The sequence below is a fragment of the Rattus norvegicus genome, chromosome 1, assembly GCF_021556685.1.
Source record: "Rattus norvegicus strain SHRSP/BbbUtx chromosome 1, alternate assembly SHRSP_T2T, whole genome shotgun sequence".
NCBI lineage: Eukaryota > Metazoa > Chordata > Mammalia > Rodentia > Muridae > Rattus > Rattus norvegicus.
Window position 1 is genome coordinate 13,036,240 of NC_141534.1, and position 16,622 is coordinate 13,052,861.

The 16,622-nt window shown below is 40.7% G+C and overlaps 1 long non-coding RNA gene across 3 annotated transcripts in view; it reads right to left on the minus strand.

The window, feature by feature from the left end:
• Window positions 1-583: 583 nt before the first annotated feature.
• The window catches only part of LOC102546491 (uncharacterized), a 287,629-nt gene continuing 271,590 nt past the window's right edge, over window positions 584-16,622 (minus strand). Inside the window, exons 6-8 of one of the 3 annotated variants that reach the window (XR_015644677.1) lie at window positions 14,911-15,023; window positions 13,098-13,170; window positions 12,609-12,804 (exon numbers count right to left, since the gene is read on the minus strand). This is a non-coding gene — a long non-coding RNA (uncharacterized LOC102546491). Of the gene's footprint in view, window positions 689-12,608; window positions 12,805-13,097; window positions 13,171-14,910; window positions 15,024-16,622 lie in introns of those variants that run through there. The other 2 variants (XR_015644689.1, XR_015644678.1) reach the window with 2 other exon arrangements.

Consider the following 16,622-nt stretch of genomic DNA (forward strand, 5'->3'; position numbering starts at 1 on the left):
TACGGATCATTATTAGTTACCATTCTCTTTATCCAAATTCCAACTAATCTGTGTTTTTGAAAGTACCTTCTTTTTGTTGGTTTGTGTTGTTGAAATAAAACTAGTTGTGAAAACCCAGAATTATTTGTTAAACCTTGTAGTGGGGGAGGTGTTGTTTCCCTAATTGGTTCTTGATTTGGTCAATAAAGAAGACAGAAGTCAATTGCTAGGCGAAAGAAAAAAGGTGGGACTTTGGCGTCCCAGGAGGAGGTAGAGAAGATGCCCAGAGAGAGAAGGGAGCTCTTCAGATCAGACTTTGGAACAAGAAGGGTGCAAACCATGTAAGCCTCTGCCACCAATGGATGGCTGATATAGGCTAGCTTATGAGGTAAGGGCAAGAAATATCTGTGCCCAGCAAATGTGTTATCTGGCTAGTTCTTAAATAATAAAGCTGTCTAGTGTTTTCCTTCCACAGAGCTACAGTGGGCAGGAGAAAGAAAGAAGATGGGGCGGTTGATAGCAGCTTGGCAAAGCTAGTCAGGAGGAAGAGGTAGCCAGTGGAGCACACAGCATGCTTTTGAAAATTACACACAACAAAGCCTACCTTGTCTTTCTTGGTTGGAAGCCTTTGTTTATCTTGAGTTGACTATATGGCCACGAAATATTATCTTCTCAGATACTTGTTGTCTTAATTTAGAGTTTCCATTTGCTGTGAAGAGACAATATGACAAAGGCAATTCTTATAAAGGCAAACATTTCATTGGGGCTGGCTTACAGGTTCAGTCTATTATCAACATCATGGGAAGTATGGCATTGTGCAAACAGGTGTGATGCTGGAGGAGCTGAGGGTTCTACATCTTGATCCAAAGGTAGGCAGGATGAGACTGTCCTCTGCAGGCAGCTAGGAGGAAAGTCTCTCAAATCTCACGCCCACAGTGACACACTTACATGTTCCAACAAGGCTACACCTACTCCAACAAGGCCACGCCTCCTAATAGTGCCACTTCCTGGGCCAAGCATTTTCAAACCACCACAGCTCATAGTTTTATACACATACATTGTGGGCATTCCCTTCTCTTTTACATCTATGAAATGCTTGTCTCTAGGATTCATCTTCTTCATCCTGAGATTCAGTGTGGGGTGTAGCTATTTCTATGACAGTGAGCTGTTCGCCTTATCTCTCACATTTTATCTCATGCTATAAAGATAAAATTGATACCACTGATTAAATTTTTCTGTATAAGCATTCTTTAAAAGAGGAGAGGAAGATGTTAGAGTCACATCTGCAGTTCCTGTAGGTGACTTTTGAAAAATGGAACCAACAGATGAAAGAATGTACAATTTTATAACCTTTGACAGATTATTGGCAAGTTGACTGGAAATAGAGCAGTATTAATTAAGTGACACTCCTACTCTTCTCTCCATTTTTGCCAGCACTAGATATTATCCATCTTTTGGCCAAATTGATGAGAATCTGCATTTGATCTAATTTACCAGTGAAAGTGAGCATTGTCCATTCATTGGCCTCTAAATTTTACACCACAGTTGTTTGTTTACATCCTTGTTGGCCTTCATAGTGGGGTTTTTAGTGGGGACGGTGGTGGTAAGATTTTCTAAAATACTCATTTGCTTAAAGAACATGATTAAAAATCTGTTGTCTTTGAAATAGATTGCAAGTAATTCTTCCCAAACTCTTTTATATTTAAACAATGGCCTGGTCAACTGCAAAGAAAAAGAAAAGAAAAAGAAAGGAAGGAAGGAAAGAAGGAAGGAAGGGAGGGAGGAAGGAAGAAAGGAAGAAATAGAAATAGTGGATTTTGCTTCTACAAAATATTTTGAAGTGTTTGAAAATTATTTGGCTAATTTAAAGAAGTTGGGTGTTAGTAAATTAAAAAAAAATCAAGTAAGACGGAGCTGTGGATTCAGAAAGCACAAAGGGGAAACCAAACTGCCAGCCCACTAAGGTATACAATGTCACTGAAGCTTTGGAAAGACAGGGAGCCTTCTGGTGTTTCAGTGCTGGTGAATCCTATTAAGAGCCTATGAAGAGAGCCAAGCTCTTTTATCTTGTGAAGAGACAAAGGCCTCTAATAAAGAATAACACAAATCTATAAAAACTATCAAGACTATTTTTACATATATAGAATGCAATTATAATATCAATTAAATGGAAAGGTGACATTTAATGGATATGGTAATATTGCATGAAGAGTCTCTTTCAAAATTTAGGACATCTCAGAATTAGTGTCAACCCAAGGTCATAATCTATTTCCTGGGTGCCCAAACTGAACTTTCAGAGCAAGGTGGCGAAGTCAAATCACTAGAGGAGAAGTCCAGATAAAACAAATAATAAAGAGTCTTTGTCTGAAAAATATTTGGAGAAAGGATAAAAAGCGATCTTTTTTTTTTAACTTCACTTCACAACTTTAAAATATTCAAATATATTTATAACTGTTGGAGACTGCAGGTTCTGTTGAATGCTCTTGGAAAGGAATTTAAATTCTTCTCCCATGCGATTACCTGCATTTGCAAGGTCAGTGTGAGAAAGGGGCCAAGTTGTAAGAACGCAATGATATCTGCTGTCTCCGATTAAAGAGAAAGAGATACCCAGCTGATGTGGGGAAGGGCTGGCACATGCAGGGGTGTGATTATAAGACCACTGTCCCTGGAGAGCCCGGGAGAAATAAGATCTCTATCTCTCTAGGCCATTCTGGAGATGAGAGAGTATCTGTTAGGGGATACAAAGAGCCAGGGTGCCCACATTGCTCAGCTCTAAACAAGATGCTAAGCATAGCTGGGCGCCATGAGTGTGGTTGGGCTGTAGGGTAGTGATCTAGACAGGCTTTGTTCTCCTCCTAAGAACTGATGCATTTCAAGTCAGTGATCAGCATTGTCTGTGCATTTGCTCAGCTAATCTTCTGGCAACGTGTGATGAACAATCTGTCTATTGACTGGCTCAGCAGTAGCCAGTCCCTCCACCCTCACCCCACGTTGATCCCTGCCTCCTTTCTGCTGGCTGCTCTTTTTTCCCCCCCTAGAAAAGAAGGATATAAAGAGCTATCCGTTCTCCTCCCCTCCCCCCACAAGATACCATTCCCACTCTCAGGGCCGGTTCTCTAGCCCCCCCTACACTTTGTGATTCTTTCTGGAATGCAAAAAATGCTGCCTGATTCTTGGCACTTGGCTACTTTCTGAAACTCTCCACTTCCTTCAGCCGCTTCCCAAACAAGAGGTGTGTTTCTGCTGTCGTTCACATCTCTGTGTGTGTGTGTGTGTGTGTGTGTGTGTGTGTGTGTGTGTGTGTGTACTGAAAGGGGCTTGTTTATAGGAAATAAGAACATTTTGGTAACATCTGTCATCACTTCATCCAGAAAATACTTGTGATTAGCACTTTGTATTAGGAGTAAGTGCAGGCAGTCAGAGAGACTGACCTATTTATCATTCCGATAAATCTTTGGACTTGCTGGTGGATCCTTTGACAACAAACACAACCTTAAGACAGCAACGTGAAAACTCTAGATTTGCTATTCGACAAATGTTTTAACCATTTACAAAAGCAGGAATGACAAAGACAACAACAACAAACAAACAAACAAAAAACTAGAGACCAAGTGTTCTGAGACTCAGGCTAGATTCACTTCTGAAAGAAGCTGAATTACACAATGTGCTTAATTGTAATTTTAAAGTTACTAGTAAAATGCAAAGTATGATTGCTTGAGAGTACAAAACTTGACTTGCTCCATTTGTGCTAAGTAGTTCACAATCAGCTTCAACCAAATATGCATTCATTTGCCAGGGACAAAGCATGAAAGGCAATCAGGCAATTACCTGTGTTTCTACTTAGCCTCACCTTCTGGTCTTAACCACAGGTAACTAGATAGAACCAATCCAAACAAGGGACAATAAAGTTCCATACAGGCAGAACACTTTCACAAATGGCTATTTTTATTCATTTAAACCCATCTCTCCCAACCCCCATGATGTTTCTTTGTTTCTGTAAAAGAAACACAGATTTCACCACCACAACAGCAAAGTTCTGGAGAGAAAAACAGTCCCCTGACGAAATCAGGATCTTGGGCCAAAAGTCACTGGTTACACACTCAGGATTTCTGTGAATGCTCACTTGACATATATATATGCTCAAAGTTCTTTACACAGCCGTGTAGTGATGCCACACCAACTGCAAAGCTCCCTTAAATTAAAAAACAAAAAAGTAAAAAGCAAAAACCTGTACTCGGACTCTTTCCCACCAAGATGATGTGCTGCAACTGCTCCAGACTTTCTGCTCAGTCCTAGAACCTGAGAGTCTCTTGGGTGATATAATTGAGTTCCATAAACTTTGAATTTTAGGGAATCAATGACAGAAGTAACTCAAAACCAGGAGATTGGTGGAGTAATTATTACAGCAACTATGGCACCACAGCAGTTACCACAGCTCTTTGTGTGAGCTCTTATTCAGAGTGCATTGCCAGTTTTCAATAGCTGGTTCAACCATCTGGTGAGCTTCGAGTCCTTAAAAAATAGCTTTAAAATAGTTTTCATTCTCATTTTCAATCATCTGTGCAACTAGGCAAACACACACACACACACACACACACACACACACTCTTATACCCATGAGTCTCAAACAATGCTTGATAAATCGTGGACAACTGGACAGAGGATGTGAAGGAAAAAGCACTTGCCTGGCATGTGTGTGACTGTAGGTTCCATTTTCAGTACTACCCTCACCACCAAAACAGCCAAAACTGCAATCAGTCACACTTGGTTACAAGTAGTAATATGTGAATTAGCATAGAGGAAGTGACAAAAGAGCTTGAATTTCAAACTAGCTTGGCTTCTGCCTTTCCCTCTCCATAATTTCCTTTTAAGCCATTCTCCCTTTTCCTCTTTCTACCAACCATCTTCTAAGAAGTGTGCCTTCATGCTATTTGCAAGCAGAAGTCTCCAAGACAACTAACTGAAAGTCTTAATCACGTATGTGGCTCCAAAAAGAAAGCCCAGAGACAAAAATCAGACACACACACACACACACACACACACACACACACATTTTTAAATAATTTTATTATCCAGGACCAATATTTTACCGAAAGAGGCAAGCAAATTTAGAAAGCCTAAAAACGCATGTACGATAAAATGGAAAATTCCCGAAGCCTTTACTAAGACAGTTACCATGTTTTCTTATTTTATTCTGTTTATTCTGGCTCCCTAACAAGCTCCAGTAGGACCATCTCTTGCTAATGATGGTTTTTAAAGTGCTCAGCATTCTCTTGAGAAAAGGCTTTTGAGTACTTGCTGCCCAGTCACTTCAGTTCCCTGTATGACTCATTTTAAAAAGCTTCTGCCTTCTGAATCTTTATTAGAGTCACAAACATAAATTCAATCGTCAATTGCTTTGTACCTTTTGTCCTAAAAGAAAAGATTTTTTGCTCCAGGAAAAGGAAATGTAGTCCAGAACACAGCTGCTCAAGATGCACACAGACAAACTCCATTCTAGAAAAATTCTCCACCTGGCAGGTGAACTTGCTGGGTTTCAAGTAAAGGGACCCTGGGAAGTTGGATCTTATTATTTTATGCCAGTTCTCTTCATTTTTGTTTCATTCCAAAGGACCCTTACTATCGAATTATTAGGTTTTTTGCTCTTGTTTGAACCAACCAGTGTGCTGTTTTACTACAGGAATCCCACGCTAGGTAACGCAGAGAGGAAACAGGGCTTGTAGCAAAGAAACAAAAGCTTCCAACCCTATTGCTATTTATGTTTTGTCACCTGTGCTCTGAAAGATGATCAGTTTGCAGTCCTTAACTGCTTTTGACATTGAGTTGGAACTATTTGAAAATAGCATCAGATTCACTGACTTTTTCTGATGGAGAATAGAGCAAGATACCATGTTCATGTCCGCATGACATTATGTTATGGTCACACAAACTTCTGTCAGAGCTTGTATTAGCCAGAGTTTCCCAAAGAATCAAAACCAATAGAATGGATTCATAGTGTGAAAGATGGTTTATTAGATTGGCTTACATGATACTGGTTGGGTAGACAACAGTGGCCTCTGCATCTGGAGAAGCTGTGAGCTCGTCGTAGCTGCTCAACAGGGTAGATACTTCATTCTGGTGCTGAAAGCTTGACACATTTCCAGCGAGCCATTGATCTTCAGTCCATGTTGGAAGACCAAGCAAGGTGGCTGATGACATCATAGCAACAGCAGCAACAATAAGGGAGATAGATGGACAGCAAAGAGTAAAGCCAGGTATACAGTTACCCTTGCTTGCTCTTTGGACCTCCTTATATCTGGGTTCCTACCAGAAGGCTCTACCTGTTATTGTAAAAATATGAAAAATAAAAATGTAAGGTTGTCTTTTATCCCCCACTAGGTCCGGCACCACAGTGCCCCAAGATATCTGCTGGATATCTTGATTCTCAGCCAGCAAAGCCTCTCACCCTCTCTGCTCCATCCCATATCACACTGCCAAATGCCTCTCTCTGAGCTGTCAGCAATCTCTCTATCTATCTAGTTCCCAAGGCAGGTTTCCATGATAGAAACACACATCCCAACTCCGTGGTGGCCCAGACCGGCCACCCCATACTCCATTACACTTAAATCAACACATGAAACAACACACAACACAATAACCTTTGACCCAATTGATAAGATATAATTGCCCACCTAGACATACAAAGCCCAGTACCATCCATCCCTTAAGAACATTAATAACAACCTGTAAATACACAGAGTTGAATCTTAACGTCACCTGACATATTGTCCTGCCATGGCTTCTCTTCCTGTCCCTCCTGTCTCTTCTCCTTTCTGTTCCAGTCTCCTCCTCTTCCTTCAAACTTTTCTCCCTCCCATCCTTCCTTCTCATCCAATGGCAGGCCTCCTTCTATCTTGTACCTGTCTCACCTGTGACATCATCCCACATCTACCCTCTGGAGGAGACCCTCCTCTCAGTCAAACCTTCCTGGAGAGGCTTCCTCAGACATGTGACATGTCTAGTAGTGTGTCTTCTGATTCCAGATCCCATCGAATTCATACACCTTACCATCCCAGGTCTTAAAAGAAGTTTCCTCGAAATTTTCAAAAAATTCCTCTTGCAAATATCAATGTCCTAAACTTTTTAGATTTATTTATTATGTGTATGAGTACAATGTCTTCATTCGCATCAGAGGAGGGCATCAGACCCCATTACAGATGGTTGTGAGCCACCATGTAGTTGCTGAGAATTGAACTTGGGACCTCTGGAAGAGCAGATAATGCTCTTAACCACTGAGCTATCTCTCTATCCCCAATGTCCTAATTATTAATTTCTTTTTAAAAATGGATATAAAATTATTATGTTACTTCATGTATTATCACCACTGTGTAAATGTGTGAAAATGAACGACCCTCTCCCCTCAGATTGGGGAGTTAGTAAAGATGAAGTACTGACTCTGAACTTAACTCTGCTCCAAAATCATGAGAGAAAGTAGACCAGGGATTTGTTTTTGTATATATCAAAAGTTTAAAAGTATTCTTTAATTTATTTTTAGCTTATTTATTACATTTACAGTAGCTGGTTTTTCCTTTTGTGTGTGTGTGTGTGTGTGTGTGTGTGTGTGTGTTTGCTTGTTTTTGTGGAGGACGGAAGGAACGTGTTTGTCCCCAGCAGACCAATGAAGGTAAGAGGACCACTTGCAGGCGTCCATTCTTACCTTCAACCATGGGAGAGTGAAAACTGAACCGAGGTCATCAGTCTTGGTGGCAAATGATTTACGCGTTTTGCCATCTCACATTCCCCAACTTCACTTTGAAGATAGGATTTGAGGCTTACATGTCCAGTCGGGGTAGAGACAAAATGGTGGATATAGTTACTTGACTGAGAGCTTCACACGATTTGACAGGCTATTTAATAGACTCCTGCAGCAGCCAGGAGACAAGGGCTCGTGAGCCATGTTATGCTTGCTGTGAGTTCAAAGATATTCAAGTAAGGAGGAATGGCAGGGAAAATGGAGAGCAAATCACTTAAAATGGCTGAAAGCAGAGAAGGACAATGCTAGGGCAGAGAAGAGACTGCACCGAAAGGTCCCAATGTCGTCTTAGGGTTTCTTTGTTTTTGTAGTTTATAAAAGAGATAGTCTAAGTCCAATACTTAAAAAGAAGAGCTTGAAGGAGCTCGAGACCCCTTATGAACAACAATGCCAAGCAACCAGAGCTTCCAGGGACTAAGCCACTACCTAAAGACTATACATGGACTGACCCTGGACTCCAACCTCATAGGTAGCAATGAATAGCCTAGTAAGAGCACCAGTGGAAGGGGAAGCCCTGGGTCCTGCTAAGACTGAACCCCCAGTGAACTAGATTGTTGGGGGGAGGGCGGTAATGGGAGGAGGATGGGGAGGGGAAGCCAATATAGAAGGGGAGGGGGAGGGGTTAGGGGGATGTTGGCTGGGAAACCGGGAAGGGGAATAACAATCGAAATGTAAATAAGAAATACTCAAGTTAATAAAGATAGAAAGAAAGAAAGAAAGAAAGAAAGAAAGAAAGAAAGAAAGAGAGAGAGGGAGGGAGGGAGGGAGGAAGGGAGAGAGAGAGAGAGAGAGAGAGGGAGGAAGGAAGAAAGAAAGAAAGAAAGAAAGAAAGAAAGAAAGGAAAAAAGAAAACTGGTTTTCTAGTTTTAGAAAATTAAGTAACAGTTTCAAGTGTTTCTGGTTTAAAAAATAAAACTTAAAGGTAGGCTTATGTAGAAAAAAAAAAGATAAGCTTTGGAGTTAGTCTACCAAAGCTCAAATCCCATCTCTGTTCTTCTCTGCCTGTGTGACCTTTGAGTAATAACTTAGTATTTGATGCTGTTGTACCATTTCTCTCCCTGGATACTGAAGACCATCGTGAGGAGAAACTGAGGTAACACGTGCCATACACTGTATTAGGCCCTCAGAACAACCCAGAAACTTCAACTGTGCTTAGACTGGTTCAGCAGTGTTCCCGTGTTATAAAGCTCCAAGTTCCAGCCTGTGAAACTTAGGAAGTGGATCATTCTGGGAAGCAGGGTGAGCATGAGCCCACCTGTGTGTACCTCCGGATACAAGCTGCATATGCGGATACAGCTTCAAGTCCTTCAAATCACATTGGTCTCACAGGAGAGGGGACAAAGCTCAATCCGATTTTCTTTATTTCCCAGAGAACAAATTGGGACGGCTAGATGCCACCATTTCAAATGCAATCCCTTGAATTTTATGATTTCTTTTCTCTTTTAAAAGGTATTTTATTGAATAACACCAACCCGTTTGTTCTGATTCCCATTTCTGTAGCTGCTTTGCCAAGACAACACCATCAATCAAGGAGAGAATGTGTCAGCAGGGGGGCTTCTCTTCTTTTGCTGAGGGTCTCTGGTGTTTGTTTTTCAACAGAAACTGAGCTCCGAGTAAACACAAATTTTTTATTTCAGAGTAAATGCCTCTGAGTTCCGAGGCACCTTTTGTTTTCTGGGAATGTCAATTTTATTTTGGTTCCCAAGTTGACAAAAAAAAAAAAAAAAAAAAAAAAGAAAGAAAGAAAGAAAGAAATCATTTGAAGAACTACATTCACTTCTTGTGACAAAAAAAAATGATCCGTGGACACAGCCAAAATGTTCCGTAAAGCAAGACATTTGTTAGATAAATGAAAATTTCACAAGTTGAACAATGGGCACAGGTACACACGCGAGGATGCGTGGCCACAAAGAAGAGGGGAAAGGGGTGCAGAAATGGCAGCCTTTGGCATAAAAATATCTGTGCTGTGGTGCTTTTCTGTGAAGGCTGTAAAATGAAAACAGAGAGAGGTTTGATCCCTTCCCCCACCACACCCCTAGAAAGCCCTTGCTCCAGGTTCCTGTTCTGGGGAAAAAAAAAGGAACTTGAGCATAAACATGGAGCCCAAGTGCTCAGATCCGGAAAAAGACTCTTATTAGTGAGGTGCTAAAACACTGACCTCCATAGGAGCACTGCAGACCCGTGGGAAACAAACAACTTCAGAGCCTTAACTGCCCAGAGGATACCGGAAACCCGCTTGATCTGTTACATGTTAATTTAATGAGTCTCCAGGCTCCAGAGGCTGCATCCTTGACTTTGCCGCCATTCATCCACCCACCCGGCCCTTCCACGAGGCCTCCACAAAGTTATCTGCCAGTTGAAGTTTTAATGAACACAGCTTAAAGAAGCACAAAATCAAGAGGAAGGTTTGGCAACCATCTGTTGAATCTGTGCTCCGTCGACAGACAATCCCCCATTTAGAAGCTAGAGTGGATTGTTTTGCCCTGAATGGTGTGAATTTCCTCTCCAAGCAACCCAAAAGCTAGGAGAATGACCACGTTGTACTGAAGAGGCCTGCTCTGAGAGCTTTGAGGCCAGCAAATAAAATCATACATTGTATTCCTTCAGGAGAGGTCAACTTGCTTTATGCACACTATCTAATCAATTCTCAAAGCATTCTATTGAAATGAGGCCAAGGAGCTCCAACACTCACTTTACAGATGGATAACCCGAGGTTCCGAAAGGTTAAAACAGTTTTCAAGGTCACCTTAGGCCAATTCCACACAACTGCAATTACCTGGGCAATGGAGACAAAGAAACAGACAGCAGACAAGTTGTTGAAACAGACAGCAGGCTGGCTTTTGCTCAGAGATACCGTGCCCAGCCACTAAAGAAGGACCAGGACCACACCAGAAGCCAAATAAGCTCCCTATATGCCCAGATTCCTCAGATGATTGACAATTTTCTATTCAACTGGAAACTGCTAGGCAGAGAGAGAACAGCAATGAGGTCACAGATCTGCTATTTATAGGATATCAGCCACCACACTCAGCTGCTTTTCGGTTAAGGTGAATATTGAATGTAATTTTCTTTCTCCAACTCCATCCAGAGAAACTAGTTTCAGAAAAGGAAATTATAGAATTTAATAATATTTCTTGTGACACGGTGATTTGCTTTGTAACACTCTCAGCAACGTTACCACACATCCATCTGGGCTTATTGACCATTAATAAAAATTCAGTCACACTCTTTCTTGCTCCATAGATATTATGTCTCTCTCTCTCTCTCTCTCTCTCTCTCTCTCTCTCTCTCTCTCTCTCTCTCTCTCTCTCTCTCTCTCTCCTTCTCTCCCCCACTTTAGCAAACCAAGCAATAAGGTTTTTTTTTTTCTTTTATTTTTCCCATTTGTTCGTTTTGTCCACCGAATTGCAAAGTTGATAACAAAACAGAACGCCGGTGTTGAAAAAAGCAGATAAATAAATAACACGACCGTTTTATGAGGCAGGGCCTCTGGGGCACCGCTGTTTGCCTGTTAAGTTGCAAGACTTAATTCCTGTGAAACTACGCTTCCTCACATTTCTTTTAGCCGCCTTGGATCTGAGGTATGTGAGGGTTTCCAGAGGGGGGAGGGCTAGCCGGAAGCCTCCGGCCTTTTGATGTAGATTGATGCATGACAGTAGCCCCTGTGCTAAAGATCAAGTTTTGTTTCTCTCCTGCTTCGCTCCCAGCTCCTGAGGAGACATTCCTTAGCTCAAGGGAGCACACCACTCTGCAGTCCTGGACCACACCAAAAATGGCAAATAAAAATGGCTGCTGCGTTCTGTGACTCACCGACCACAACCAAAACTGCCAAAATCTGGGGACATTTTTTTAAAGCACCCAGGAGCTTTCAAGGCTCAAAATAAGAGGTAAAGAAATGAGAGAAAACTGCCCGAGGGACATCTCCAAGCTTTTATTTGGGATGAGACAGAGGACAAGAAAATGGCTATGGGCCAACAGCTCAGGATCTTGGGGCCTTCTAACCAATCAGGAGCTACTGAAGCAAAGGCTGACCTGGTCCCAGAACACTGTTGTTGGCACGTGCATTGACCAGACGAGAGATCTTCATATTTGTGTGGGAATACCCGTTGCTTAAAAGTCATTCAGATCACAGATTCCAGCCAGACCCAGACTGACATGACAGAAAATATAAAAAATGGGTTGCAAGTGCATCTGCATGCTAACCAGACTCTCATAACCTTAGGACCTCACGTGGAGGCTGAGAAAGTCATCCACAACACCTTGGAGGATGTTTGCAGAGCCAGTTACACACCCGGCCTGCCAAAACACCACGTTCTACTTTACATTTGATGAACGCCGCAGCTACCTAGCTAACGGATAATTCAAGTAAAGGACTACAAACAAACCTATGAGATCTCATTTAGACACTTTAAAAGAAATGCTCAGCCGAGAGAGCAATTACAATTCTTTAAAAGATCATAGCTGCAGCTGTCACTTTGAAATGCAGAATGAGTTTTCTATGGGTAAGAAAGATCAGAGACATGTTTGCCCTTCATGATGGCATTTTATGTGCAAGAGCTTCTTCTATACATGCATGCTGTGTGTGTGTGTGTGTGTGTGTGTGTGTGTGTGCAGATGTGTGCATATGCATGCACACTCATGCATTTCTTCCATTGACCAACGTCTTCTGGGAGCCCCTCCCCCGACACCATATGCCAGTCTTCCTCCCTGTGCCCTCACTGTTCCCTTTGTCTCCTTTGACAGCCCCCCTTTTACCATCATTCAGCTTTGGCTGATGTAACAAAGCTAGCGATGCTGAAGAGACAGTTGGCCACTTTATAGAGAGAAAACCAGGAGTCACCAAAATCATAAGGCACTGATTATTAAGATTTCAAACCTACAAAATATAATTTTACATTATGTCATTTGACTTCCACCAAAAAAAAAAAAAGGTTATGAAAGGAAATGTTGTTATATTCAAGCAAGGGCATGAACTGAGGAGAAAGTGGGTATCTTGTTGAAGGCTGCTGTGTAGCAGAAGGAAGAGCTCGGACCTAGAAAAAAAATCATAATTTTAGCCCTAGAGTTGAGAGAGGAAGGACTCTTAAAAACTACTCAAATTCCTGATGCTATTATGGTGTTCCAGTTTGAAACCTGAGTTTAAAAAAATTGATTACATAAAACCACCGGACTGTAAACAGGATTCAATTTATCCTGAGGTAATTTATCCAATGGTGTGAAGAAAAGCACTTTTTGCATTTTCCTAGGAAGGAAAAGGGAAAAAAATAGCACAGAACAGCCATTCAGTAGGCTTAGAGACTGAATGCCCTGTGCTCCAGACACCGACCTAGCCGCTTCAGGGCTGGTCTTGCAGTTCAGATCAGTGGGTCCTTGTTTATTTCAGGGATGACCATTCTAACCTGCAAAATAACAATATTGAATATCCTGAATTAGTCCAAATAACTCAGAATTATCTGAAACATACCAAACCATGGGACTGTCACACCCTGGTATGAAATCAGGCAATACTGTCAAAGCAACTAAGAAAATCCAATGCTACACAGAAAAACCACTAGATAAGTCTTGGAACTTGATGAAACCCCATTCTTTGAGTTAGCGACTGAGCTTGATCCAATCAACAAGGCAACATTCTCCCATATCTATACGTGGTACCTATAGCCACAATATCTGAGGTCTAGAGTGGCTTAAGAGTACTCATACTCTTTTAGCAGTAGACAATCGAGGTAAAAATGGAGAAGATGACCAGCTCTCTAGAGTGCTGCTGACATTCCAGTTATTGAAAAACAAATAACAACAATAAAACAAGAACAAAGCCTTTATATCATTTGTGGCACAGCTCATAAGGTCATTTATTAAAGCAACCCCCCAAACCCTAGCCGAGTCAATTACAAGCTACCGGAAGGAACCTTGTGCATTTTAATTAGCATCCTTGATCGCCGTAGTATAAAAACTAAAACCTGTGAATTTGCTGGGGATATTGCTCCAACTAGTCTGAGGGTTATTGGTAATTAAAGGAGTCTTTTCTTTAGAAGATAAAACTTTAAAATCAGAATTGTAATCCAGAGTTGTCTCAGGAAAAGTTTACATTTCGGGAGGCTATTTAGTTTTTGCTTTTTTTTTTCTTCTTGTTCCAAATATATTGAACCTTCCATGAGAGCAATACTGAGGCTCAGGCCAGCATCTCATTTGGCTGTGGGCAGCAAGGATTCAGAAAACTCAGCAATACGTGGCTACTTCCTGCTTACAGAGGTCGAGAGAAGCAATGGCTGTAAATCTGAGAGGAAAATGCCACCCAGAGGAAAGATTTAATGATGGAGTGTCCATGCGGAGACTAAATGAACTTCCCTTGGACTTTATGCAGGGAAGAGCTAAATGAGTACTCATGTAGACTGAGAAATTGGACTGTGACTTAGCCTGTCCCAGCTTTCTGCTCCAAAGCCCCATCTGCATCATTTAGATATGATAGCAACCACAGCAATATCATCTAGGTTTATTTTCCTCTGAAATAAAACTGCAGAAACGTCCACATGTACCTGTTCGTCTCTGATAGGGCATCTATGTAACTTGCAAAACTGGCCGTTATCTCTTTCCATGGAGCCCCACCTCTATAGACCTCCACCATTGGCTATGCCCCTTGCAAGATGAATAACATGGGTGTACAGAAATCACTAAGTCACCAGGCAGTAAAGTACAAAGCTTAAAAGAGCCTTTGTTCTTTATCCCTGTTTTTCAATTTGTCCAATCCCAGAGCAACTTCACTTTCTAAGGACCCAAGACTTGATTTCTGACTCAACACCTGCACTTCAGAAAATGATGTTGATGATAATAATAATAATAGTAATAATCTGATTGAAGAAAATTCTTACTAAGTAGGCTATGACTTAAGGGATTCCTTCATGCAAGAATTTCAGAAGGACTGGAATAGAAGATGACTTGAGACCATTTGTCATCGATTGGCAAAAGGCACAAAAAGGCTCTTCTCTGGAACCCTCTCAAATCCTGCTATGGAATTGACCAAGATTATCAACATGTGAGAAGTTTCAACCAGAAATATTGCTAGAAAATCTTTTATGCACATAAACTAATAAGCTAAGAAAGATGGATAAATGCCTTTTCATCTTCTGAGACAAACAGCTTACCATGAAATTATTTTGAGGAAAATGTAAAGAGCATCTCCAAAGTCAGTAAGATATTCATTCAATAACTGTGGACGGTAAAGGCAATGATGGCCCAGATACTCCAGCTCCTGGATCTAAAATGGTCCCAATCATTTGAACAGAAGGAGATAAAATATCAAAAGTCAAATCAGGCATCTTTAAATTGATCGAGTAAAATCGTAACACTTCATTTCATCTTGAGAACACAGTGAGGGAACATTTGAGACAGTTGTTGAAAATTCCCTCTAGGGTGGTCATGCTATACAAACACCACAAGTACATTCAGAGACGTTTAATGTACTGTATCTGGGTTTTAATTGTTCTGCCCAGACAATTAGCTAGGGACTGCTTGTAACAAACAGAAAAAAGAAGACATAAAAACAAAGAAAACATTGAAAGTTTACAAGTGAATTTTGTGGGTGTGCATTCCCATTTAAATAACACACACATACACATACATGATACTGTCTGATATATTGCTTAGTTTTCTGTACCTGTAATAAAGATATCTGAGAAAGTTTAAAGGAAATAAATAACTATTCAGAATAAATATCTATTCTGAAATATCTACTCATGGTTCCAGAGGATTTCCTATGATCTAGGCTAGCTTCATTTCTTTGGACCTAATGTGAGGCAAAATGCCATGACATTGAACATATGTAGAAGAGATTATTCACCTCACAGCAGACAGGAGGAAGACAGAAGTCATACTCTTCAAAGACACATCCCCAGTCAACAACATCTTATTGAAAACTTCCATCATCTCCCAAAAATCCAGTCAAAACTTGAACTAATAAATGGATTAATCTATTTATAAAGAATCATCATGGTCCAACCAAAACCCACCAGCTGACAAACAACTTCCCAACACATAAACGTCTCAGGAAATTTCATTTTCAAGTCATAAAGTCTATCTCACAATACTAATACCTTCTGACCTCTGCAGGCACCAAACATATATATGCAAATCACACACACACACACACACACACACACACACACACACACACACACACACGGGTAGCAGGGGACACTAAATATAAAAAAGTAGAAGAAACACAAGACAGAAACATATAATTTTTCAAAGAGACAAAGTAACTAAGACTAGAGAAAGAGGCTATATCTTGTACTTATAGTAGCAATGTAAGTTAAAATAGCCATTATGGAAAACAGTATAGAGGCCTCTCAAAAACTAGAACTTTGGGGAGCTTCCTGTTCCACCACCAGGTGTAAATTTAAAGAAACTTTAATTAGCAGGTTAAAAAAAGTCACACAATCATGTTTGTAGCAGCTTTATTCACAACAACCAAGTTACAGCCTGGACCTAGGTGTCTATCATGAGTGGATAAGGGATATGTGGTGTATATATACACAATGAAATACCAAAGCTGAGAATGAAATTTATCATGTGCAACCATTTGCAACAGCTTCAAAATGTTTAGAAACAAATTTAACCAAGGAAATGAACAGCCTCTAGAAAGAAAATTGTAGAACACATGTACAAGAGATTGAAGACATTGCAAAAAGCGTCTAAAACATCTTATATTCAATTCAAAGAATTGAAATTGTTAAAGGAGTCATAAAGTAACAGACAGACGCAATTTCCATAAAAATGTCATTGAATTTCTTCACAAAAATAGGAAAAAAAAACTACTGAAATTTGTAAGGAATCTCATAAACACACACACACACAC